Below are 24,026 nucleotides of genomic sequence, written 5' to 3'. Positions count from 1 at the left end.
TAGCGTCAGGACAAGTAGGGTTAGCGTCATGACAAGTAGGGTTAGCGTCAGGACAACTAGGGTTAGCGTCAGGACAACTAGGGTTAGCGTCAGGACAAGTAGGGTTAGCGTCAGGACAACTAGGGTTAGCGTCAGGACAACCAGGGTTAGCGTCAGGACAAGTAGGGTTAGCGTCAGGACATCTAGGGTTAGCGTCAGGACAACTAGGGTTAGCATCAGGACAACTAGGGTTAGCGTCAGGACAACTAGGGTTAGCGTCAGGACATGTAGGGTTAGCGTTAGGACAACTAGGGTTAGAGTCAGGACAACTAGGGTTAGCGTCAGGACAACTAGGGTTAGCGTCAGGACAACTAGGGTTAGCGTCAGGACAAGTAGGGTTAGCATCAGGACAACTAGGGTTAGCGTCAGGACAACTAGGGTTAGCGTCAGGACAAGTAGGGTTAGCGTCAGGACAACTAGGGTTAGCGTCAGGACAACTAGGGTTAGCGCCAGGACAACTAGGGTTAGCGTCAGGACAACTAGGGTTAGCGTCAGGACAAGTAGGGTTAGCGTCAGGACAACTAGGGTTAGCGTCAGGGCAACTAGGGTTAGCGTCAGGACAAGTAGGGTTAGCGTCAGGGCAACTAGGGTTAGCGTCAGGACAAGTAGGGTTAGCGTCAGGACAACTAGGGTTAGCGTCAGGACAACTAGGGTTAGCGCCAGGACAACTAGGGTTAGCGTCAGGACAACTAGGGTTAGCGTCAGGACAAGTAGAGTTAGCGTCAGGAAAACTAGGGTTAGCGTCAGGACAACTAGGGTTAGCGTCAGGACAACTAGGGTTAGCAACAGGACAACTAGGGTTAGCGTCAGGACAACTAGGGTTAGCGTCAGGACAACTAGGGTTAGCGTCAGGACAAGTAGGGTTAGCGTCAGGACAACTAGGGTTAGCGTCAGGACAACTAGGGTTAGCGTCAGGACAAGTAGGGTTAGCGTCAGGACAACTAGGGTTAGCGTCAGGACAACTAGGGTTAACGTCAGGACAAGTAGGGTTAGCATCAGGACAACTAGGGTTAGCGTCAGGACAACTAGGGTTAGCGTCAGGACAACTAGGGTTAGCGCCAGGACAACTAGGGTTAGCGTCAGGACAACTAGGGTTAGCGTCAGGATAAGTAGGGTTAGCGTCAGGACAAGTAGGGTTAGCGTCAGGACAACTAGGGTTAGCGTCAGGACAACTAGGGTTAGCGTCAGGACAACTAGGGTTAGCGTCAGGACAACTAGGGTTAGCGTCAGGACAGCTAGGGTTAGCGTCAGGACAACTAGGGTTAGCGTCAGGACAGCTAGGGTTAGCGTCAGGACAACTAGGGTTAGCGTCAGGACAAGTAGGGTTAGCGTCAGGACAAGTAGGGTTAGCGTCAGGACAACTAGGGTTAGCGTCAGGACAACTAAGGTTAGCATCAGGACAGCTAGGGTTAGCGTCAGGCCAACTAGGGTTAGCGTCAGGACAACTAGGGTTAGCGTCAGGACAGCTAGGGTTAGCGTCAGGACAACTAGGGTTAGCGTCAGGACAACTAGGGTTAGCATCAGGACAACTAGGGTTAGCATCAGGACAACTAGGGTTAGCATCAGGACAACTAGGGTTAGCGTCAGCACAACTAGGGTTAGCGTCACAACTAGGGTTAGCGTCAGGACAACTAGGGTTAGCGTCACGACAACTAGGGTTAGCGTCAGGACAACTAGGGTTAGCGTCAGGACAACTAGGGTTAGCATCAGGACAACTAGGGTTAGCGTCACGACAACTAGGGTTAGCGTCAGGACAACTAGGGTTAGCGTCAGGACAACTAGGGTTAGCGTCAGGACAACTAGGGTTAGCGCCAGGACAACTAGGGTTAGTGTCAGGACAACTAGGGTTAGCGTCAGGACAACTAGGTTTAGCGTCAGGACAACTAGGGTTAGAGTCAGGACAACTAGGGTTAGCGTCAGGACAACTAGGGTTAGCGTCAGGACAACTAGGGTTAGCGTCAGGACAACTAGGTTTAGCATCAGGACAACTAGGGTTAGCGTCAGGACAACTAGGGTTAGCGTCAGGACAACTAGGGTTAGCGTCAGGACAACTAGGGTTAGCGTCACAACAACTAGGGTTAGCGTCAGGACAACTAGGGTTAGCGTCAGGACAACTAGGGTTAGCGTCACAACTAGGGTTAGCGTCAGGACAACTAGGGTTAGCGTCACGACAACTAGGGTTAGCGTCAGGACAACTAGGGTTAGCATCAGGACAACTAGGGTTAGCGTCAGCACAACTAGGGTTAGCGTCACAACTAGGGTTAGCGTCAGGACAACTAGGGTTAGCGTCACGACAACTAGGGTTAGCGTCAGGACAACTAGGGTTAGCGTCAGGACAACTAGGGTTAGCATCAGGACCACTAGGGTTAGCGTCAGGACAACTAGGGTTAGCGTCAGGACAACTAAGGTTAGCATCAGGACAGCTAGGGTTAGCGTCAGGACAACTAGGGTTAGCGTCAGGACAACTAGGGTTAGCGTCAGGACAGCTAGGGTTAGCGTCAGGACAACTAGGGTTAGCGTCAGGACAACTAGGGTTAGCATCAGGACAACTAGGGTTAGCATCAGGACAACTAGGGTTAGCATCAGGACAACTAGGGTTAGCGTCAGCACAACTAGGGTTAGCGTCACAACTAGGGTTAGCGTCAGGACAACTAGGGTTAGCGTCACGACAACTAGGGTTAGCGTCAGGACAACTAGGGTTAGCGTCAGGACAACTAGGGTTAGCATCAGGACAACTAGGGTTAGCGTCACGACAACTAGGGTTAGCGTCAGGACAACTAGGGTTAGCGTCAGGACAACTAGGGTTAGCGTCAGGACAACTAGGGTTAGCGCCAGGACAACTAGGGTTAGTGTCAGGACAACTAGGGTTAGCGTCAGGACAACTAGGTTTAGCGTCAGGACAACTAGGGTTAGAGTCAGGACAACTAGGGTTAGCGTCAGGACAACTAGGGTTAGCGTCAGGACAACTAGGGTTAGCGTCAGGACAACTAGGTTTAGCATCAGGACAACTAGGGTTAGCGTCAGGACAACTAGGGTTAGCGTCAGGACAACTAGGGTTAGCGTCAGGACAACTAGGGTTAGCGTCACAACAACTAGGGTTAGCGTCAGGACAACTAGGGTTAGCGTCAGGACAACTAGGGTTAGCGTCACAACTAGGGTTAGCGTCAGGACAACTAGGGTTAGCGTCACGACAACTAGGGTTAGCGTCACGACAACTAGGGTTAGCGTCAGGACAACTAGGGTTAGCGTCAGGACAACTAGGGTTAGCGTCAGGACAACTAGGATTAGCGTCAGGACATGTAGGGTTAGCGTCAGGACAACTAGGGTTAGCGTCAGGACAACTAGGGTTAGCGTCAGGACAAGTAGAGTTAGCGTCAGGACAACTAGGGTTAGCGTCAGGACAACTAGGGTTAGCGTCAGGACAACTAGGGTTAGCGTCATTTCAACTAGGGTTAGAGTCAGGACAACTAGGTTTAGCGTCAGGACAACTAGGGTTAGCGTCAGGACAACTAGACTTAGCGTCAGGACAACTAGGGATAGCGTCAGGACAACTAGGGTTAGCGTCAGGACAACTAGGGTTAGCGTCAGGACAACTAGGGTTAGCGTCAGGACATGTAGGGTTAGCGTCAGGACAACTAGGGTTAGCGTCAGTACAACTAGGGTTAGCGTCAGGACAAGTAGGGTTAGCGTCAGGACAAGTAGGGTTAGCGTCAGGACAACTAGGGTTAGCGTCAGGACAACTAGGGTTAGCGTCAGGACAACTAGGGTTAGCGTCATTTCAACTAGGGTTAGAGTCAGGACAACAAGGGTTAGCGTCAGGACAACTAGGGTTAGCGTCAGGACAACTAGAGTTAGCGTCAGGACAACTAGGGTTAGCGTCAGGACAACTAGGGTTAGCGTCAGGACAAGTAGGGTTAGCGTCAGGACAAGTAGGGTTAGCGTCAGGACAAGTAGGGTTAGCGTCAGGACAACTAGGGTTAGCGTCAGGACAACTAGGGTTAGCGTCAGGACGACTAGGTTAGCATCAGGACGACTAGGGTTAGCGTCAGGACGAGTAGGGTTAGCGTCAGGACAACTAGGGTTAGCATCAGGACAACTAGGGTTAGCGTCAGGACAACTAGTGTTAGCGTCAGGACAACTAGGGTTAGCGTCAGGACAACTAGGGTTAGCGTCAGGACAAGTAGGGTTAGCGTCAGGACAAGTAGGGTTAGCGTCAGGACAATTAGTGTTAGCGTCAGGACAACTAGGGTTAGCGTCAGGACAACTAGGGTTAGCGTCAGGACAACTAGGGTTAGCGTCAGGACAACTATGGTTAGCGTCAGGACAACTAGGGTTAGCGTCAGGACAAGTAGGGTTAGCGTCATGACAAGTATGGTTAGCGTCAGGACAAGTAGGGTTAGCGTCAGGACAACTAGGGTTAGCGTCAGGACAACTAGGGTTAGCGTCAGGACAACTAGGGTTAGCGTCAGGACAACTAGGGTTAGCGCCAGGACAACTAGGGTTAGCGTCAGGACAACTAGGGTTAGCGTCAGGATAAGTAGGGTTAGCGTCAGGACAAGTAGGGTTAGCGTCAGGACAAGTAGGGTTAGCATCAGGACAACTAGGGTTAGCGTCAGGACAACTAGGGTTAGCGTCAGGACAACTAGGGTTAGCGTCAGGACAACTAGGGTTAGCGCCAGGACAACTAGGGTTAGCGTCAGGACAACTAGGGTTAGCGTCAGGACAACTAGGTTTAGCGTCAGGACAACTAGGGTTAGAGTCAGGACAACTAGGGTTAGCGTCAGGACAACTAGGGTTAGCGTCAGGACAACTAGGGTTAGCGTCAGGACAACTAGGTTTAGCATCAGGACAACTAGGGTTAGCGTCAGGACAACTAGGGTTAGCGTCAGGACAACTAGGGTTAGCGTCAGGACAACTAGGGTTAGCGTCACAACAACTAGGGTTAGCGTCAGGACAACTAGGGTTAGCGTCAGGACAACTAGGGTTAGCGTCACAACTAGGGTTAGCGTCAGGACAACTAGGGTTAGCGTCACGACAACTAGGGTTAGCGTCAGGACAACTAGGGTTAGCGTCAGGACAACTAGGGTTAGCGTCAGGACAACTAGGATTAGCGTCAGGACATGTAGGGTTAGCGTCAGGACAACTAGGGTTAGCGTCAGGACAACTAGGGTTAGCGTCAGGACAAGTAGAGTTAGCGTCAGGACAACTAGGGTTAGCGTCAGGACAACTAGGGTTAGCGTCAGGACAACTAGGGTTAGCGTCATTTCAACTAGGGTTAGAGTCAGGACAACTAGGGTTAGCGTCAGGACAACTAGGGTTAGCGTCAGGACAACTAGAGTTAGCGTCAGGACAACTAGGGATAGCGTCAGGACAACTAGGGTTAGTGTCAGGACAACTAGGGTTAGCGTCAGGACAACTAGGGTTAGCGTCAGGACATGTAGGGTTAGCGTCAGGACAACTAGGGTTAGCGTCAGTACAACTAGGGTTAGCGTCAGGACAAGTAGGGTTAGCGTCAGGACAAGTAGGGTTAGCGTCAGGACAACTAGGGTTAGCGTCAGGACAACTAGGGTTAGCGTCAGGACAACTAGGGTTAGCGTCATTTCAACTAGGGATAGAGTCAGGACAACAAGGGTTAGCGTCAGGACAACTAGGGTTAGCGTCAGGACAACTAGAGTTAGCGTCAGGACAACTAGGGTTAGCGTCAGGACAACTAGGGTTAGCGTCAGGACAAGTAGGGTTAGCGTCAGGACAAGTAGGGTTAGCGTCAGGACAAGTAGGGTTAGCGTCAGGACAACTAGGGTTAGCGTCAGGACGACTAGGTTAGCATCAGGACGACTAGGGTTAGCGTCAGGACGACTAGGGTTAGCGTCAGGACAACTAGGGTTAGCATCAGGACAACTAGGGTTAGCGTCAGGACAACTAGTGTTAGCGTCAGGACAACTAGGGTTAGCGTCAGGACAACTAGGGTTAGCGTCAGGACAAGTAGGGTTAGCGTCAGGACAAGTAGGGTTAGCGTCAGGACAATTAGTGTTAGCGTCAGGACAACTAGGGTTAGCGTCAGGACAACTAGGGTTAGCGTCAGGACAACTAGGGTTAGCGTCAGGACAACTATGGTTAGCGTCAGGACAACTAGGGTTAGCGTCAGGATAAGTAGGGTTAGCGTCATGACAAGTATGGTTAGCGTCAGGACAAGTAGGGTTAGCGTCAGGACAACTAGGGTTAGCGTCAGGACAACTAGGGTTAGCGTCAGGACAAGTAGGGTTAGCGTCAGGACAACTAGGGTTAGCGTCAGGACAACTAGGGTTAGCGTCAGGACAAGAAGGGTTAGCATCAGGACAACTAGGGTTAGAGTCAGGACAAGTAGGGTTAGCGTCAGGACAACTAGGGTTAGCGTCAGGACAACTAGGGTTAGCGTCAGGACAACTAGGGTTAGCGTCAGGACAACCAGGGTTAGCGTCAGGACAAGTAGGGTTAGCGTCAGGACATCTAGGGTTAGCGTCAGGACAACTAGAGTTAGCATCAGGACAACTAGGGTTAGCGTCAGGACAACTAGGGTTATCGTCAGGACATGTAGGGTTAGCTTCAGGACCACTAGGGTTAGCGTCAGGACAACTAGGGTTAGCGTCAGGACAAGTAGGGTTAGCGTCAGGACAAGTAGGGTTAGCGTCAGGACAACTAGGGTTAGCGTCAGGACAACTAGGGTTAGCGTCAGGACAAGTAGGGTTAGCGTCAGGACAACTAGGGTTAGCGTCAGGACAACTAGGGTTAGCATCAGGAGAACTAGGGTTAGCGTCAGGGCAACTAGGGTTAGCGTCAGGACAAGTAGGGTTAGCGTCAGGACAACTAGGGTTAGCGTCAGGACAACTAGGGTTGGCGTCAGGACAAGTAGGGTTAGCGTCAGGACAACTAGGGTTAGCGTCAGGACAACTAGGGTTAGCATCAGGACAACTAGGGTTAGCGTCAGGACAACTAGGGTTAGCGTCAGGACCAGTAGGGTTAGCGTCAGGACAACTAGGGTTAGCGTCAGGACAACTAGGGTTAGCGTCAGGGCAACTAGGGTTAGCGTCAGGACAAGTAGGGTTAGCGTCAGGACAAGTAGGGTTAGCGTCAGGACAACTAGGGTTAGCGTCAGGACAAGTAGGGTTAGCGTCAGGACAAATAGGGTTAGCGTCAGGACAACTAGGGTTAGCGTCAGGAAAAGTAGGGTTAGCGTCAGGACAACTAGGGTTAGCGTCAGGACAACTAGGGTTAGCGTCAGGACAAGTAGGGTTAGCGTCAGGACAACTAGGGTTAGCGTCAGACAACTAGGGTTAGCGTCAGGACAAGTAGGGTTAGCGTCAGGACAACTAGGGTTAGCGTGAGGACAACTAGGGTTAGCGTCAGGACATGTAGGGTTAGCGTCAGGACAACTAGGGTTAGCGTCAGGGCAACTAGGGTTAGCATCAGGACAAGTAGGGTTAGCGTCAGGACAACTAGGGTTAGCGTCAGGACAACTAGGGTTGGCGTCAGGACAAGTAGGGTTAGCGTCAGGACAACTAGGGTTAGCGTCAGGACAACTAGGGTTAGCGTCAGGACCAGTAGGGTTAGCGTCAGGACAACTAGGGTTAGCGTCAGGACAACTAGGGTTAGCGTCAGGACAACTAGGGTTAGCGTCAGGGTAACTAGGGTTAGCGTCAGGACAAGTAGGGTTAGCGTCAGGACAACTAGGGTTAGCGTCAGGACAACTAGGGTTAGCGTTAGGACAAGTAGGGTTAGCGTCAGGACAAATAGGGTTAGCGTCAGGACAACTAGGGTTAGCGTCAGGAAAAGTAGGGTTAGCGTCAGGACAACTAGGGTTAGCGTCAGGACAACTAGGGTTAGCGTCAGGACAAATAGGGTTGGCGTCAGGACAAGTAGGGTTAGCGTCAGGACAACTAGGGTTAGCGTCAGGACAAATAGGGTTAGCGTCAGGACAACTAGGGTTAGCGTCAGGAAAAGTAGGGTTAGCGTCAGGACAACTAGGGTTAGCGTCAGGACAACTAGGGTTGGCGTCAGGACAAGTAGGGTTAGCGTCAGGACAACTAGGGTTAGCGTCAGGACAACTAGGGTTAGCGTCAGGACCAGTAGGGTTAGCGTCAGGACAACTAGGGTTAGCGTCAGGACAACTAGGGTTAGCGTCAGGACAACTAGGGTTAGCGTCAGGGCAACTAGGGTTAGCGTCAGGACAAGTAGGGTTAGCGTCAGGACAACTAGGGTTAGCGTCAGGACAACTAGGGTTAGCGTTAGGACAAGTAGGGTTAGCGTCAGGACAAATAGGGTTAGCGTCAGGACAACTAGGGTTAGCGTCAGGAAAAGTAGGGTTAGCATCAGGACAACTAGGGTTAGCGTCAGACAACTAGGGTTAGCGTCAGGACAAGTAGGGTTAGCGTCAGGGCAACTAGGGTTAGCGTCAGGACATGTAGGGTTAGCGTCAGGACAACTAGGGTTAGCGTCAGGACAACTAGGGTTAGCGTCAGACAACTAGGGTTAGCGTCAGGACAAGTAGGGTTAGCGTCAGGGCAACTAGGGTTAGCGTCAGGACATGTAGGGTTAGCGTCAGGACAACTAGGGTTAGCGTCAGACAACTAGGGTTAGCGTCAGGACAAGTAGGGTTAGCGTCAGGGCAACTAGGGTTAGCGTCAGGACATGTAGGGTTAGCGTCAGGACAACTAGGGTTAGCGTCAGGACAACTAGGGTTAGCGTCAGGACAAGTAGGGTTAGCGTCAGGACAACTAGGGTTAGCGTCAGGACAACTAGGGTTAGCGTTAGGACAACTAGGGTTAGCGTCAGGACAACTAGGGTTAGCATCAGGACAACTAGGGTTAGCGTCAGGACAACTAGGGTTAACGTCAGGACAACTAGGGTTAGCGTCATTTCAACTAGGGTTAGCGTCAGGACAACTAGGGTTAGCGTCAGGACAACTAGGGTTAGCGTCAGGACAAGTAGGGTTAGCGTCAGGACAAGTAGGGTTAGCGTCAGGACAAGTAGGGTTAGCGTCAGGACAACTAGGGTTAGCGTCAGGACGACTAGGGTTAGCGTCAGGACGACTAGGGTTAGCGTCAGGACGACTAGGGTTAGCATCAGGACGACTAGGGTTAGCGTCAGGACAACTAGTGTTAGCGTCAGGACAACTAGGGTTAGCGTCAGGACAACTAGGGTTAGCGTCAGGACAAGTAGGGTTAGCGTCAGGACAACTAGGGTTAGCGTCAGGACAAGTAGGGTTAGCGTCAGGACAAGTAGGGTTAGCGTCAGGACAAGTAGGGTTAGCGTCAGGACAACTAGGGTTAGCGTCAGGACGACTATGGTTAGCGTCAGGACGACTAGGGTTAGCGTCAGGACGACTAGGGTTAGCGTCAGGACGACTAGGGTTAGCGTCAGGACAACTAGGGTTAGCGTCAGGACAACTAGGGTTAGCGTCAGGACAAGTAGGGTTAGCGTCAGGACAACTAGGGTTAGCGTCAGGACAACTAAGGTTAGCGTCAGGACAATTAGTGTTAGCGTCAGGACAACTAGGGTTAGCGTCAGGACAACTAGGGTTAGCGTCAGGACAACTATGGTTAGCGTCAGGACAACTAGGGTTAGCGTCAGGACAACTAGGGTTAGCGTCAGGACAAGTAGGGTTAGCGTCAGGACAACTAGGGTTAGCGTCAGGACAACTAGGGTTAGCGTCAGGACAACTAGGGTTAGCGTCAGGACAAGTAGGGTTAGCGTCAGGACAACTAGGGTTAGCGTCAGGACAACTAGGGTTAGTGTCAGGACAAGTAGGGTTAGCATCAGGACAACTAGGGTTAGCATCAGGACAACTAGGGTTAGCGTCAGGACAACTAGGGTTAGCGTCAGGACAACTAGGGTTAGCATCAGGACAACTAGGGTTAGCGTCAGGACAACTAGGGTTAGCGTCAGGACAACCAGGGTTAGCGTCAGGACAAGTAGGGTTAGCGTCAGGACATCTAGGCTTAGCGTCAGGACAACTAGGGTTAGCATCAGGACAACTAGGGTTAGCGTCAGGACAACTAGGGTTAGCGTCAGGACAACTAGAGTTAGTGTCAGGACAACTAGGGTTAGCGTCAGGACAAGTATGGTTAGCGTCAAGACAAGTAGGGTTAGCGTCAGGACAAGTAGGGTTAGCGTCAGGACAAGTAGGGTTAGCGTCAGGACAACTAGGGTTAGCGTCAGGACAAGTAGGGTTAGCGTCAGGACAACTAGGGTTAGCGTCAGGACAACTAGGGTTAGCGTCAGGACAAGTAGGGTTAGCATCAGGACAAGTAGGGTTAGCGTCAGGACAACTAGGGTTAGCGTCAGGACAACTAGGGTTAGCGTCAGGACAACTAGGGACAGCGTCAGGACAAGTAGGGTTAGCGTCAGGACAACTAGGGTTAGCGTCAGGACAACTAGGGTTAGCGTAAGGACAAGTAGGGTTAGAGTCAGGACAACTAGGGTTAGCGTCAGGACAACTAGGGTTAGCGTCAGGACAAGTAGGGTTAGCGTCAGGACAACTAGGGTTAGCGTCAGGACAACTAGGGTTAGCGTCAGGACAAGAAGGGTTAGCATCAGGACAACTAGGGTTAGCGTCAGGACAAGTAGGGTTAGCGTCAGGACAACTAGGGTTAGCGTCAGGACAACTAGGGTTAGCGTCAGGACAACTAGGGTTAGCGTCAGGACAACCAGGGTTAGCGTCAGGACAAGTAGGGTTAGCGTCAGGACATCTAGGGTTAGCGTCAGGACAACTAGGGTTAGCATCAGGAGAACTAGGGTTAGCGTCAGGACAAGTAGGGTTAGCGTCAGGACAACTAGGGTTAGTGTCAGGACAACTAGGGTTAGCGTCAGGACAACTAGGGTTAGTGTCAGGACGACTAGGGTTAGCGTCAGGACAACTAGGGTTAGCGTCAGGACAAGTAGGGTTAGCGTCAGGACAACTAGGGTTAGCGTCAGGACAACTAGGGTTAGCGTCAGGACAATTAGTGTTAGCGTCAGGACAACTAGGGTTAGCGTCAGGACAACTATGGTTAGCGTCAGGACAACTAGGGTTAGCGTCAAGACAGCTAGGGTTAGCGTCAGGACAGCTAGGGTTAGCGTCAGGACAAGTAGGGTTAGCGTCAGGACAACTAGGGTTAGCGTCAGGACAGCTAGGGTTAGCGTCAGGACAACTAGGGTTAGCGTCAGGACAAGTAGAGTTAGCGTCAGGAAAACTAGGGTTAGCGTCAGGACAACTAGGGTTAGCGTCAGGACAACTAGGGTTAGCAACAGGACAACTAGGGTTAGCGTCAGGACAACTAGGGTTAGCGTCAGGACAACTAGGGTTAGCGTCAGGACAAGTAGGGTTAGCGTCAGGACAAGTAGGGTTAGCGTCAGGACAACTAGGGTTAGCGTCAGGACAAGTAGGTTTAGCGTCAGGACAACTAGGGTTAGCGTCAGGACAACTAGGGTTAACGTCAGGACAAGTAGGGTTAGCATCAGGACAACTAGGGTTAGCGTCAGGACAACTAGGGTTAGCGTCAGGACAACTAGGGTTAACGTCAGGACAAGTAGGGTTAGCGCCAGGACAACTAGGGTTAGCGTCAGGACAACTAGGGTTAGCGTCAGGATAAGTAGGGTTAGCGTCAGGACAAGTAGGGTTAGCGTCAGGACAAGTAGGGTTAGCATCAGGACAACTAGGGTTAGCGTCAGGACAACTAGGGTTAGCGTCAGGACAACTAGGGTTAGCGTCAGGACAGCTAGGGTTAGCGTCAGGACAACTAGGGTTAGCGTCAGGACAGCTAGGGTTAGCGTCAGGACAACTAGGGTTAGCGTCAGGACAAGTAGGGTTAGCGTCAGGACAAGTAGGGTTAGCGTCAGGACAACTAGGGTTAGCGTCAGGACAACTAAGGTTAGCGTCAGGACAGCTAGGGTTAGCGTCAGGACAACTAGGGTTAGCGTCAGGACAACTAGGGTTAGCGTCAGGACAGCTAGGGTTAGCGTCAGGACAACTAGGGTTAGCGTCAGGACAACTAGGGTTAGCATCAGGACAACTAGGGTTAGCATCAGGACAACTAGGGTTAGCATCAGGACAACTAGGGTTAGCGTCACAACTAGGGTTAGCGTCAGGACAACTAGGGTTAGCGTCACGACAACTAGGGTTAGCGTCAGGACAACTAGGGTTAGCGTCAGGACAACTAGGGTTAGCGTCAGGACAACTAGGGTTAGCGTCAGGACAACTAGGGTTAGCGTCAGGACAACTAGGGTTAGCGCCAGGACAACTAGGGTTAGCGTCAGGACAACTAGGGTTAGCGTCAGGACAACTAGGTTTAGCGTCAGGACAACTACGGTTAGAGTCAGGACAACTAGGGTTAGCGTCAGGACAACTAGGGTTAGCGTCAGGACAACTAGGTTTAGCATCAGGACAACTAGGGTTAGCGTCAGGACAACTAGGGTTAGCGTCAGGACAACTAGGGTTAGCGTCAGGACAACTAGGGTTAGCGTCACGACAACTAGGGTTAGCGTCAGGACAACTAGGGTTAGCGTCAGGACAACTAGGGTTAGCGTCACAACTAGGGTTAGCATCAGGACAACTAGGGTTAGCATCACGACAACTAGGGTTAGCGTCAGGACAACTAGGGTTAGCGTCAGGACAACTAGGGTTAGCGTCAGGACAACTAGGGTTAGCGTCAGGACATGTAGGGTTAGCGTCAGGACAACTAGGGTTAGCGTCAGGACAACTAGGGTTAGCGTCAGGACAAGTAGGGTTAGCGTCAGGACAAGTAGGGTTAGCGTCAGGACAACTAGGGTTAGCGTCAGGACAACTAGGGTTAGCGTCAGGACAACTAGGGTTAGCGTCAGGACAACTAGGGTTAGCGTCATTTCAACTAGGGTTAGAGTCAGGACAACTAGGGTTAGCGTCAGGACAACTAGGGTTAGCGTCAGGACAACTAGAGTTAGCATCAGGACAACTAGGGTTAGCGTCAGGACAACTAGGGTTAGCGTCAGGACAAGTAGGGTTAGCGTCAGGACAAGTAGGGTTAGCGTCAGGACAAGTAGGGTTAGCGTCAGGACAACTAGGGTTAGCGTCAGGACGACTAGGGTTAGCATCAGGACGACTAGGGTTAGCGTCAGTACGACTAGGGTTAGCGTCAGGACAACTAGGGTTAGCATCAGGACAACTAGGGTTAGCGTCAGGACAACTAGTGTTAGCGTCAGGACAACTAGGGTTAGCGTCAGGACAACTAGGGTTAGCGTCAGGACAAGTAGGGTTAGCGTCAGGACAACTAGGGTTAGCGTCAGGACAATTAGTGTTAGCGTCAGGACAACTAGGGTTAGCGTCAGGACAACTAGGGTTAGCATCAGGACAACTAGGGTTAGCGTCAGGACAAGTATGGTTAGCGTCAGGACAAGTAGGGTTAGCGTCAGGACAACTAGGGTTAGCGTCAGGACAACTAGGGTTAGCGTCAGGACAACTAGGGTTAGCGTCAGGACAACTAGGGTTAGCGTCAGGACAACTAGGGTTAGCGTCAGGACAAGAAGGGTTAGCATCAGGACAACTAGGGTTAGCGTCAGGACACGTAGGGTTAGCGTCAGGACAACTAGGGTTAGCGTCAGGACAACTAGGGTTAGCGTCAGGACAACTAGGGTTAGCGTCAGGACAACTAGGGTTAGCGTCAGGACAACCAGGGTTAGCGTCAGGACAAGTAGGGTTAGCGTCAGGACATCTAGGGTTAGCGTCAGGACAACTAGGGTTAGCATCAGGACAACTAGGGTTAGCGTCAGGACAACTAGGGTTAGCGTCAGGACATGTAGGGTTAGCTTCAGGACAACTAGGGTTAGCGTCAGGACAACTAGGGTTAGCGTCAGGACAAGTAGGGTTAGCGTCAGGACAACTAGGGTTAGCGTCAGGACAACTAGGGTTAGCGTCAGGACAAGTAGGGTTAGCGTCAGGACAACTAGGGTTAGCGTCAGGACAACTAGTGTTAGCGTCAGGAGAACTAGGGTTAGCGTCAGGGCAACTAGGGTTAGCGTCAGGACAAGTAGGGTTAGCGTCAGGACAACTAGGGTTAGCGTCAGGACAACTAGGGTTGGCGTCAGGACAAGTAGGGTTAGCGTCAGGACAACTAGGGCTAGCGTCAGGACAACTAGGGTTAGCGTCAGGACAACTAGGGTTAGCGTCAGGACAACTAGGGTTAGCGTCAGGACCAGTAGGGTTAGCGTCAGGACAACTAGGGTTAGCGTCAGGACAACTAGGGTTAGCGTCAGGACAACTAGGGTTAGCGTCAGGGCAACTAGGGTTAGCGTCAGGACAAGTAGGGTTAGCGTCAGGACAACTAGGGTTAGCGTCAGGACAACTAGTGTTAGCGTCAGGACAAGTAGGGTTAGCGTCAGGACAAATAGGGTTAGCGTCAGGACAACTAGGGTTAGCGTCAGGAAAAGTAGGGTTAGCGTCAGGACAACTAGGGTTAGCGTCAGGACAAGTAGGGTTAGCGTCAGGACAAGTAGGGTTAGCGTCAGGACAACTAGGGTTAGCGTCAGACAACTAGGGTTAGCGTCAGGACAAGTAGGGTTAGCGTCAGGACAACTAGGGTTAGCGTCAGGACAACTAGGGTTAGCGTCAGGACATGTAGGGTTAGCGTCAGGACAACTAGGGTTAGCGTCAGGGCAACTAGGGTTAGCGTCAGGACAAGTAGGGTTAGCGTCAGGACAACTAGGGTTAGCGTCAGGACAACTAGGGTTGGCGTCAGGACAAGTAGGGTTAGCGTCAGGACAACTAGGGTTAGCGTCAAGACAGCTAGGGTTAGCGTCAGGACAGCTAGGGTTAGCGTCAGGACAAGTAGGGTTAGCGTCAGGACAACTAGGGTTAGCGTCAGGACAGCTAGGGTTAGCGTCAGGACAACTAGGGTTAGCGTCAGGACAAGTAGAGTTAGCGTCAGGAAAACTAGGGTTAGCGTCAGGACAACTAGGGTTAGCGTCAGGACAACTAGGGTTAGCGTCAGGACAATTAGTGTTAGCGTCAGGACAACTAGGGTTAGCGTCAGGACAACTATGGTTAGCGTCAGGACAACTAGGGTTAGCGTCAAGACAGCTAGGGTTAGCGTCAGGACAGCTAGGGTTAGCGTCAGGACAAGTAGGGTTAGCGTCAGGACAACTAGGGTTAGCGTCAGGACAGCTAGGGTTAGCGTCAGGACAACTAGGGTTAGCGTCAGGACAAGTAGAGTTAGCGTCAGGAAAACTAGGGTTAGCGTCAGGACAACTAGGGTTAGCGTCAGGACAACTAGGGTTAGCAACAGGACAACTAGGGTTAGCGTCAGGACAACTAGGGTTAGCGTCAGGACAACTAGGGTTAGCGTCAGGACAACTAGGGTTAGCGTCAGGACAAGTAGGGTTAGCGTCAGGACAAGTAGGGTTAGCGTCAGGACAACTAGGGTTAGCGTCAGGACAAGTAGGTTTAGCGTCAGGACAACTAGGGTTAGCGTCAGGACAACTAGGGTTAACGTCAGGACAAGTAGGGTTAGCATCAGGACAACTAGGGTTAGCGTCAGGACAACTAGGGTTAGCGTCAGGACAAGTAGGGTTAGCGCCAGGACAACTAGGGTTAGCGTCAGGACAACTAGGGTTAGCGTCAGGATAAGTAGGGTTAGCGTCAGGACAAGTAGGGTTAGCGTCAGGACAAGTAGGGTTAGCGTCAGGACAACTAGGGTTAGCGTCAGGACAACTAGGGTTAGCGTCAGGACAACTAGGGTTAGCGTCAGGACAGCTAGGGTTAGCGTCAGGACAACTAGGGTTAGCGTCAGGACAGCTAGGGTTAGCGTCAGGACAACTAGGGTTAGCGTCAGGACAAGTAGGGTTAGCGTCAGGACAAGTAGGGTTAGCGTCAGGACAACTAGGGTTAGCGTCAGGACAACTAAGGTTAGCGTCAGGACAGCTAGGGTTAGCGTCAGGACAACTAGGGTTAGCGTCAGGACAACTAGGGTTAGCGTCAGGACAGCTAGGGTTAGCGTCAGGACAACTAGGGTTAGCGTCAGGACAACTAGGGTTAGCATCAGGACAACTAGGGTTAGCATCAGGACAACTAGGGTTAGCATCAGGACAACTAGGGTTAGCGTCAGCACAACTAGGGTTAGCGTCACAACTAGGGTTAGCGTCAGGACAACTAGGGTTAGCGTCACGACAACTAGGGTTAGCGTCAGGACAACTAGGGTTAGCGTCAGGACAACTAGGGTTAGCGTCAGGACAACTAGGGTTAGCGTCAGGACAACTAGGGTTAGCGTCAGGACAACTAGGGTTAGCGCCAGGACAACTAGGGTTAGCGTCAGGACAACTAGGGTTAGCGTCAGGACAACTAGGTTTAGCGTCAGGACAACTAGGGTTAGAGTCAGGACAACTAGGGTTAGCGTCAGGACAACTAGGGTTAGCGTCAGGACAACTAGGTTTAGCATCAGGACAACTAGGGTTAGCGTCAGGACAACTAAGGTTAGCGTCAGGACAACTAGGGTTAGCGTCAGGACAACTAGGGTTAGCGTCACGACAACTAGGGTTAGCGTCAGGACAACTAGGGTTAGCGTCAGGACAACTAGGGTTAGCGTCACAACTAGGGTTAGCATCAGGACAACTAGGGTTAGCATCACGACAACTAGGGTTAGCATCAGGACAACTAGGGTTAGCGTCAGGACAACTAGGGTTAGCGTCAGGACAACTAGGGTTAGCGTCAGGACATGTAGGGTTAGCGTCAGGACAACTAGGGTTAGCGTCAGGACAAGTAGGGTTAGCGTCAGGACAAGTAGGGTTAGCGTCAGGACAAGTAGGGTTAGCGTCAGGACAACTAGGGTTAGCGTCAGGACAACTAGGGTTAGCGTCAGGACAACTAGGGTTAGCGTCAGGACAACTAGGGTTAGCGTCATTTCAACTAGGGTTAGAGTCAGGACAACTAGGGTTAGCGTCAGGACAACTAGGGTTAGCGTCAGGACAACTAGAGTTAGCATCAGGACAACTAGGGTTAGCGTCAGGACAACTAGGGTTAGCGTCAGGACAAGTAGGGTTAGCGTCAGGACAAGTAGGGTTAGCGTCAGGACAAGTAGGGTTAGCGTCAGGACAACTAGGGTTAGCGTCAGGACGACTAGGGTTAGCATCAGGACGATTAGGGTTAGCGTCAGTACGACTAGGGTTAGCGTCAGGACAACTAGGGTTAGCATCAGGACAACTAGGGTTAGCATCAGGACAACTAGTGTTAGCGTCAGGACAACTAGGGTTAGCGTCAGGACAACTAGGGTTAGCGTCAGGACAAGTAGGGTTAGCGTCAGGACAATTAGTGTTAGCGTCAGGACAACTAGGTTTAGAGTCAGGACAACTAGGGTTAGCATCAGGACAACTAGGGTTAGCGTCAGGACAAGTAGGGTTAGCGTCATGACAAGTATGGTTAGCGTCAGGACAAGTAGGGTTAGCGTCAGGACAACTAGGGTTAGCGTCAGGACAACTAGGGTTAGCGTCAGGACAACTAGGGTTAGCGTCAGGACAACTAGGGTTAGCGTCAGGACAACTAGGGTTAGCGTCAGGACAAGAAGGGTTAGCATCAGGACAACTAGGGTTAGCGTCAGGACAAGTAGGGTTAGCGTCAGGACAAGTAGGGTTAGCGTCAGGACAACTAGGGTTAGCGTCAGGACAACTAGGGTTAGCGTCAGGACAACTAGGGTTAGCGTCAGGACAACCAGGGTTAGCGTCAGGACAAGTAGGGTTAGCGTCAGGACATCTAGGGTTAGCGTCAGGACAACTAGGGTTAGCATCAGGACAACTAGGGTTAGCGTCAGGACAACTAGGGTTAGCGTCAGGACATGTAGGGTTAGCTTCAGGACAACTAGGGTTAGCGTCAGGACAACTAGGGTTAGCGTCAGGACAAGTAGGGTTAGCGTCAGGACAACTAGGGTTAGCGTCAGGACAACTAGGGTTAGCGTCAGGACAAGTAGGGTTAGCGTCAGGACAACTAGGGTTAGCGTCAGGACAACTAGGGTTAGCGTCAGGAGAACTAGGGTTAGCGTCAGGGCAACTAGGGTTAGCGTCAGGACAAGTAGGGTTAGCGTCAGGACAACTAGGGTTAGCGTCAGGACAACTAGGGTTAGCGTCAGGACAACTAGGGTTAGCGTCAGGACAACTAGGGTTAGCGTCAGGACAAGTAGGGTTAGCGTCAGGACAAATAGGGTTAGCGTCAGGACAACTAGGGTTAGCGTCAGGAAAAGTAGGGTTAGCGTCAGGACAACTAGGGTTAGCGTCAGGACAAGTAGGGTTAGCGTCAGGACAAGTAGGGTTAGCGTCAGGACAACTAGGGTTAGCGTCAGACAACTAGGGTTAGCGTCAGGACAAGTAGGGTTAGCGTCAGGACAACTAGGGTTAGCGTCAGGACAACTAGGGTTAGCGTCAGGACATGTAGGGTTAGCGTCAGGACAACTAGGGTTAGCGTCAGGGCAACTAGGGTTAGCGTCAGGACAAGTAGGGTTAGCGTCAGGACAACTAGGGTTAGCGTCAGGACAACTAGGGTTGGCGTCAGGACAAGTAGGGTTAGCGTCAGGACAACTAGGGTTAGCGTCAGGACAACTAGGGTTAGCGTCAGGACAACTAGGGTTAGCGTCAGGACAACTAGGGTTAGCGTCAGGACAACTAGGGTTAGCGTCAGGACAACTAGGGTTAGCGTCAGGACAACTAGGGTTAGCGTCAGGGCAACTAGGGTTAGCGTCAGGACAAGTAGTTTTAGCGTCAGTACAACTAGGGTTAGCGTCAGGACAACTAGGGTTATCGTCAGGACAAGTAGGGTTAGTGTCAGGACAAATAGGGTTAGCGTCAGGACAACTAGGGTTAGCGTCAGGAAAAGTAGGGTTAGCGTCAGGACAACTAGGGTTAGCGTCAGGACAACTAGGGTTAGCGTCAGGACAAGTAGGGTTAGCGTCAGGACAACTAGGGTTAGCGTCAGACAACTAGGGTTAGCGTCAGGACAAGTAGGGTTAGCTTCAGGACAACTAGGGTTAGCGTCAGGACAACTAGGGTTAGCGTCAGGACATGTAGGGTTAGCGTCAGGACAACTAGGGTTAGCGTCAGGACAACTAGGGTTAGCGTCAGGACAACTAGGGTTAACGTCAGGACAACTAGGGTTAGCGTCATTTCAACTAGGGTTAGCGTCAGGACAACTAGGGTTAGCGTCAGGACAACTAGGGTTAGCGTCAGGACAAGTAGGGTTAGCGTCAGGACAAGTAGGGTTAGCGTCAGGACAACTAGGGTTAGCGTCAGGACAACTAGGGTTAGCGTCAGGACGACTAGGGTTAGCGTCAGGACGACTAGGGTTAGCGTCAGGACGACTAGGGTTAGCGTCAGGACGACTAGGGTTAGCGTCAGGACGACTAGGGTTAGCGTCATGACGACTAGTGTTAGCGTCAGGACAACTAGGGTTAGCGTCAGGACAACTAGGGTTAGCGTCAGGACAACTAGGGTTAGCGTCAGGACGACTAGGGTTAGCGTCAGGACGACTAGGGTTAGCGTCAGGACAACCAGGGTTAGCGTCAGGACAAGTAGGGTTAGCGTCAGGACATCTAGGGTTAGCGTCAGGACAACTAGGGTTAGCATCAGGACAACTAGGGTTAGCGTCAGGACAACTAGGGTTAGCGTCAGGACAACTAGAGTTAGCGTCAGGACAACTAGGGTTAGCGTCAGGACAAGTATGGTTAGCGTCAAGACAAGTAGGGTTAGCGTCAGGACAAGTAGGGTTAGCGTCAGGACAACTAGGGTTAGCATCAGGACAAGTAGGGTTAGCGTCAGGACAAGTAGGGTTAGCGTCAGGACAAGTAGGGTTAGCGTCAGGACAACTAGGGTTAGCGTCAGGACAAGTAGGGTTAGCGTCAGGACAACTAGGGTTAGCGTCAGGACAACTAGGGTTAGCATCAGGACAAGTAGGGTTAGCATCAGGACAAGTAGGGTTAGCGTCAGGACAACTAGGGTTAGCGTCAGGACAACTAGGGTTAGCGTCAGGACAACTAGGGATAGCGTCAGGACAAGTAGGGTTAGCGTCAGGACAACTAGGGTTAGCGTCAGGACAACTAGGGTTAGCGTCAGGACAAGTAGGGTTAGAGTCAGGACAACTAGGGTTAGCGTCAGGACAACTAGGGTTAGCGTCAGGACAACTAGGGTTAGCGTCAGGACAAGTAGGGTTAGCGTCAGGACAACTAGGGTTAGCGTCAGGACAACTAGGGTTAGCGTCAGGACAAGAAGGGTTAGCATCAGGACAACTAGGGTTAGCGTCAGGACAAGTAGGGTTAGCGTCAGGACAACTAGGGTTAGCGTCAGGACAACTAGGGTTAGCATCAGGACAACTAGGGTTAGCGTCAGGACAACTAGGGTTAGCATCAGGACAACCAGGGTTAGCGTCAGGACAAGTAGGGTTAGCGTCAGGACATCTAGGGTTAGCGTCAGGACAACTAGGGTTAGCATCAGTACATCTAGGGTTAGCGTCAGGACAAGTAGGGTTAGCGTCAGGACAACTAGGGTTAGCGTCAGGACAACTAGGGTTAGCGTCAGGACAACTAGGGTTAGCGTCAGGACGACTAGGGTTAGCGTCAGGACGACTAGGGTTAGCGTCAGGACGACTAGGGTTAGCGTCAGGACGACTAGGGTTAGCGTCAGGACAACTAGTGTTAGCGTCAGGACAACTAGGGTTAGCGTCAGGACAACTAGGGTTAGCGTCAGGACAAGTAGGGTTAGCGTCAGGACAACTAGGGTTAGCGTCAGGACAACTAGGGTTAGCGTCAGGACAATTAGTGTTAGCGTCAGGACAACTAGGGTTAGCGTCAGGACAACTATGGTTAGCGTCAGGACAACTAGGGTTAGCGTCAGGACAACTAGGGTTAGCGTCAGGACAAGTAGGGTTAGCGTCAGGACAAGTAGGGTTAGCGTCAGGACAACTAGGGTTAGCGTCAGGACAACTAGGGTTAGCGTCAGGACAACTAGGGTTAGCGTCAGGACAAGTAGGGTTAGCGTCAGGACAACTAGGGTTAGCGTCAGGACAACTAGGGTTAGCATCAGGACAAGTAGGGTTAGCGTCATGACAACTAGGGTTAGCATCAGGACAACTAGGGTTAGCGTCAGGACAACTAGGGTTAGCGTCAGGACAACTAGGGTTAGCATCAGGACAACTAGGGTTAGCGTCAGGATAACTAGGGTTAGCGTCAGGACAACCAGGGTTAGCGTCAGGACAAGAAGGGTTAGCGTCAGGACATCTAGGGTTAGCGTCAGGACAACTAGGGTTAGCATCAGGACAACTAGGGTTAGCGTCAGGACAACTAGGGTTAGCGTCAGGACAACTAGAGTTAGTGTCAGGACAACTAGGGTTAGCGTCAGGACAAGTAGGGTTAGCGTCAAGACAAGTAGGGTTAGCGTCAGGACAACTAGGGTTAGCATCAGGACAACTAGGGTTAGCGTCAGGACAAGTAGGGTTAGCGTCAGGACAAGTAGGGTTAGCGTCAGGACAACTAGGGTTAGCATCAGGACAAGTAGGGTTAGCGTCAGGACAACTAGGGTTAGCGTCAGGACAACTAGGGTTAGCGTCAGGACAAGTAGGGTTAGCATCAGGACAACTAGGGTTAGCGTCAGGACAACTAGGGTTAGCGTCAGGACAACTAGGGTTAGCTTCAGGACAACTAGGGATAGCGTCAGGACAAGTAGGGTTAGCGTCAGGACAACTAGGGTTAGCGTCAGGACAACTAGGGTTAGCGTCAGGACAAGTAGGGTTAGAGTCAGGACAACTAGGGTTAGCGTCAGGACAACTAGGGTTAGCGTCAGGACAAGTAGGGTTAGCGTCAGGACAACTAGGGTTAGCGTCAGGACAAGTAGGGTTAGCGTCAGGACATCTAGGGTTAGCGTCAGGACAACTAGGGTTAGCATCAGGACAACTAGGGTTAGCATCAGGACAACTAGGGTTAGTATCAGGACATGTAGGGTTAGCGTCAGGACAACTAGGGTTAGCGTCAGGACAACTAGGGTTAGCGTCAGGACAACTAGGGTTAGTGTCAGGACAAGTAGGGTTAGCGTCAGGACAAGTAGGGTTAGCGTCAGGACAAGTAGGGTTAGCATCAGGACAACTAGGGTTGGCGTCAGGACAAGTAGGGTTAGCGTCAGGACAACTAGGGTTAGCGTCAGGACAACTAGGGTTAGTGTCAGGACAACTAGGGTTAGCGTCAGGACCAGTAGGGTTAGCGTCAGGACAACTAGGGTTAGCGTCAGGACAACTAGGGTTAGCGTCAGGGCAACTAGGGTTAGCGTCAGGGCAACTAGGGTTAGCGTCACGACAAGTAGGGTTAGCGTCAGGACAACTAGGGTTAGCGTCAGGACAACTAGGGTTAGCGTCAGGACAAGTAGGGTTAGCGTCAGGACAACTAGGGTTAGCGTCAGGACAACTAGGGTTAGCGTCAGGACAAGTAGGGTTAGCGTCAGGACAACTAGGGTTAGCGTCAGGACAACTAGGGTTAGCGTCAGGACAACTAGGGTTAGCATCAGAACAACTAGGGTTAGCGTCAGGACAACTAGGGTTAGCGTCAGGACAACCAGGGTTAGCGTCAGGACAAGTAGGGTTAGCGTCAGGACATCTAGGGTCAGCGTCAGGACAACTAGGGTTAGCATCAGGACAACTAGGGTTAGCGTCAGGACAACTAGGGTTAGCGTCAGGACAACTAGAGTTAGTGTCAGGACAACTAGGGTTAGCGTCAGGACAAGTAGGGTTAGCGTCAAGACAAGTAGGGTTAGCGTCAGGACAAGTAGGGTTAGCGTCAGGACAACTAGGGTTAGCATCAGGACAACTAGGGTTAGCTTCAGGACAAGTAGGGTTAGCGTCAGGACAACTAGGGTTAGCGTCAGGACAAGTAGGGTTAGCGTCAGGACAACTAGGGTTAGCGTCAGGACAACTAGGGTTAGCGTCAGGACAAGTAGGGTTAGCATCAGGACAACTAGGGTTAGCGTCAGGACAACTAGGGTTAGCGTCAGGACAACTAGGGTTAGCGTCAGGACAACTAGGGATAGCGTCAGGACAAGTAGGGTTAGCGTCAGGACAACTAGGGTTAGCGTCAGGACAACTAGGGTTAGCGTCAGGACAAGTAGGGTTAGCGTCAGGACAAGTAGGGTTAGCGTCAGGACAACTAGGGTTAGCGTCAGGACAACTAGGGTTAGCGTCAGGACAAGTAGGGTTAGCGTCAGGACAACTAGGGTTAGCGTCAGGACAACTAGGGTTAGCGTCAGGACAAGAAGGGTTAGCATCAGGACAACTAGGGTTAGCGTCAGGACAAGTAGGGTTAGCGTCAGGACAACTAGGGTTAGCGTCAGGACAACTAGGGTTAGCGTCAGGACAACTAGGGTTAGCGTCAGGACAACCAGGGTTAGCGTCAGGACAAGTAGGGTTAGCGTCAGGACATCTAGGGTTAGCGTCAGGACAACTAGGGTTAGCATCAGGACAACTAGGGTTAGCGTCAGGACAAGTAGGGTTAGCGTCAGGACAACTAGGGTTAGCGTCAGGACAACTAGGGTTGGCGTCAGGACAAGTAGGGTTAGCGTCAGGACAACTAGGGTTAGCGTCAGGACAACTAGGGTTAGTGTCAGGACCAGTAGGGTTAGCGTCAGGACAACTAGGGTTAGCGTCAGGACAACTAGGGTTAGCGTCAGGACAACTAGGGTTAGCGTCAGGGCAACTAGGGTTAGCGTCAGGACAAGTAGGGTTAGCGTCAGGACAACTAGGGTTAGCGTCAGGACAACTAGGGTTAGCGTCAGGACAAGTAGGGTTAGCGTCAGGACAACTAGGGTTAGAGTCAGGACAACTAGGGTTAGCGTCAGGACAAGTAGGGTTAGCGTCAGGACAACTAGGGTTAGCGTCAGGACAACTAGGGTTAGCGTCAGGACAAGTAGGGTTAGCGTCAGGACAACTAGGGTTAGCGTCAGACAACTAGGGTTAGCGTCAGGACAAGTAGGGTTAGCGTCAGGACAACTAGGGT

This window comes from Phyllobates terribilis, unplaced genomic scaffold (assembly GCF_046119375.1).
Source record: "Phyllobates terribilis strain yellow unplaced genomic scaffold, ASM4611937v1 Scaffold_9__5_contigs__length_417890890, whole genome shotgun sequence".
Lineage (NCBI taxonomy): Eukaryota > Metazoa > Chordata > Amphibia > Anura > Dendrobatidae > Phyllobates > Phyllobates terribilis.
Note: the sequence above shows the minus strand (reverse complement) of the source record.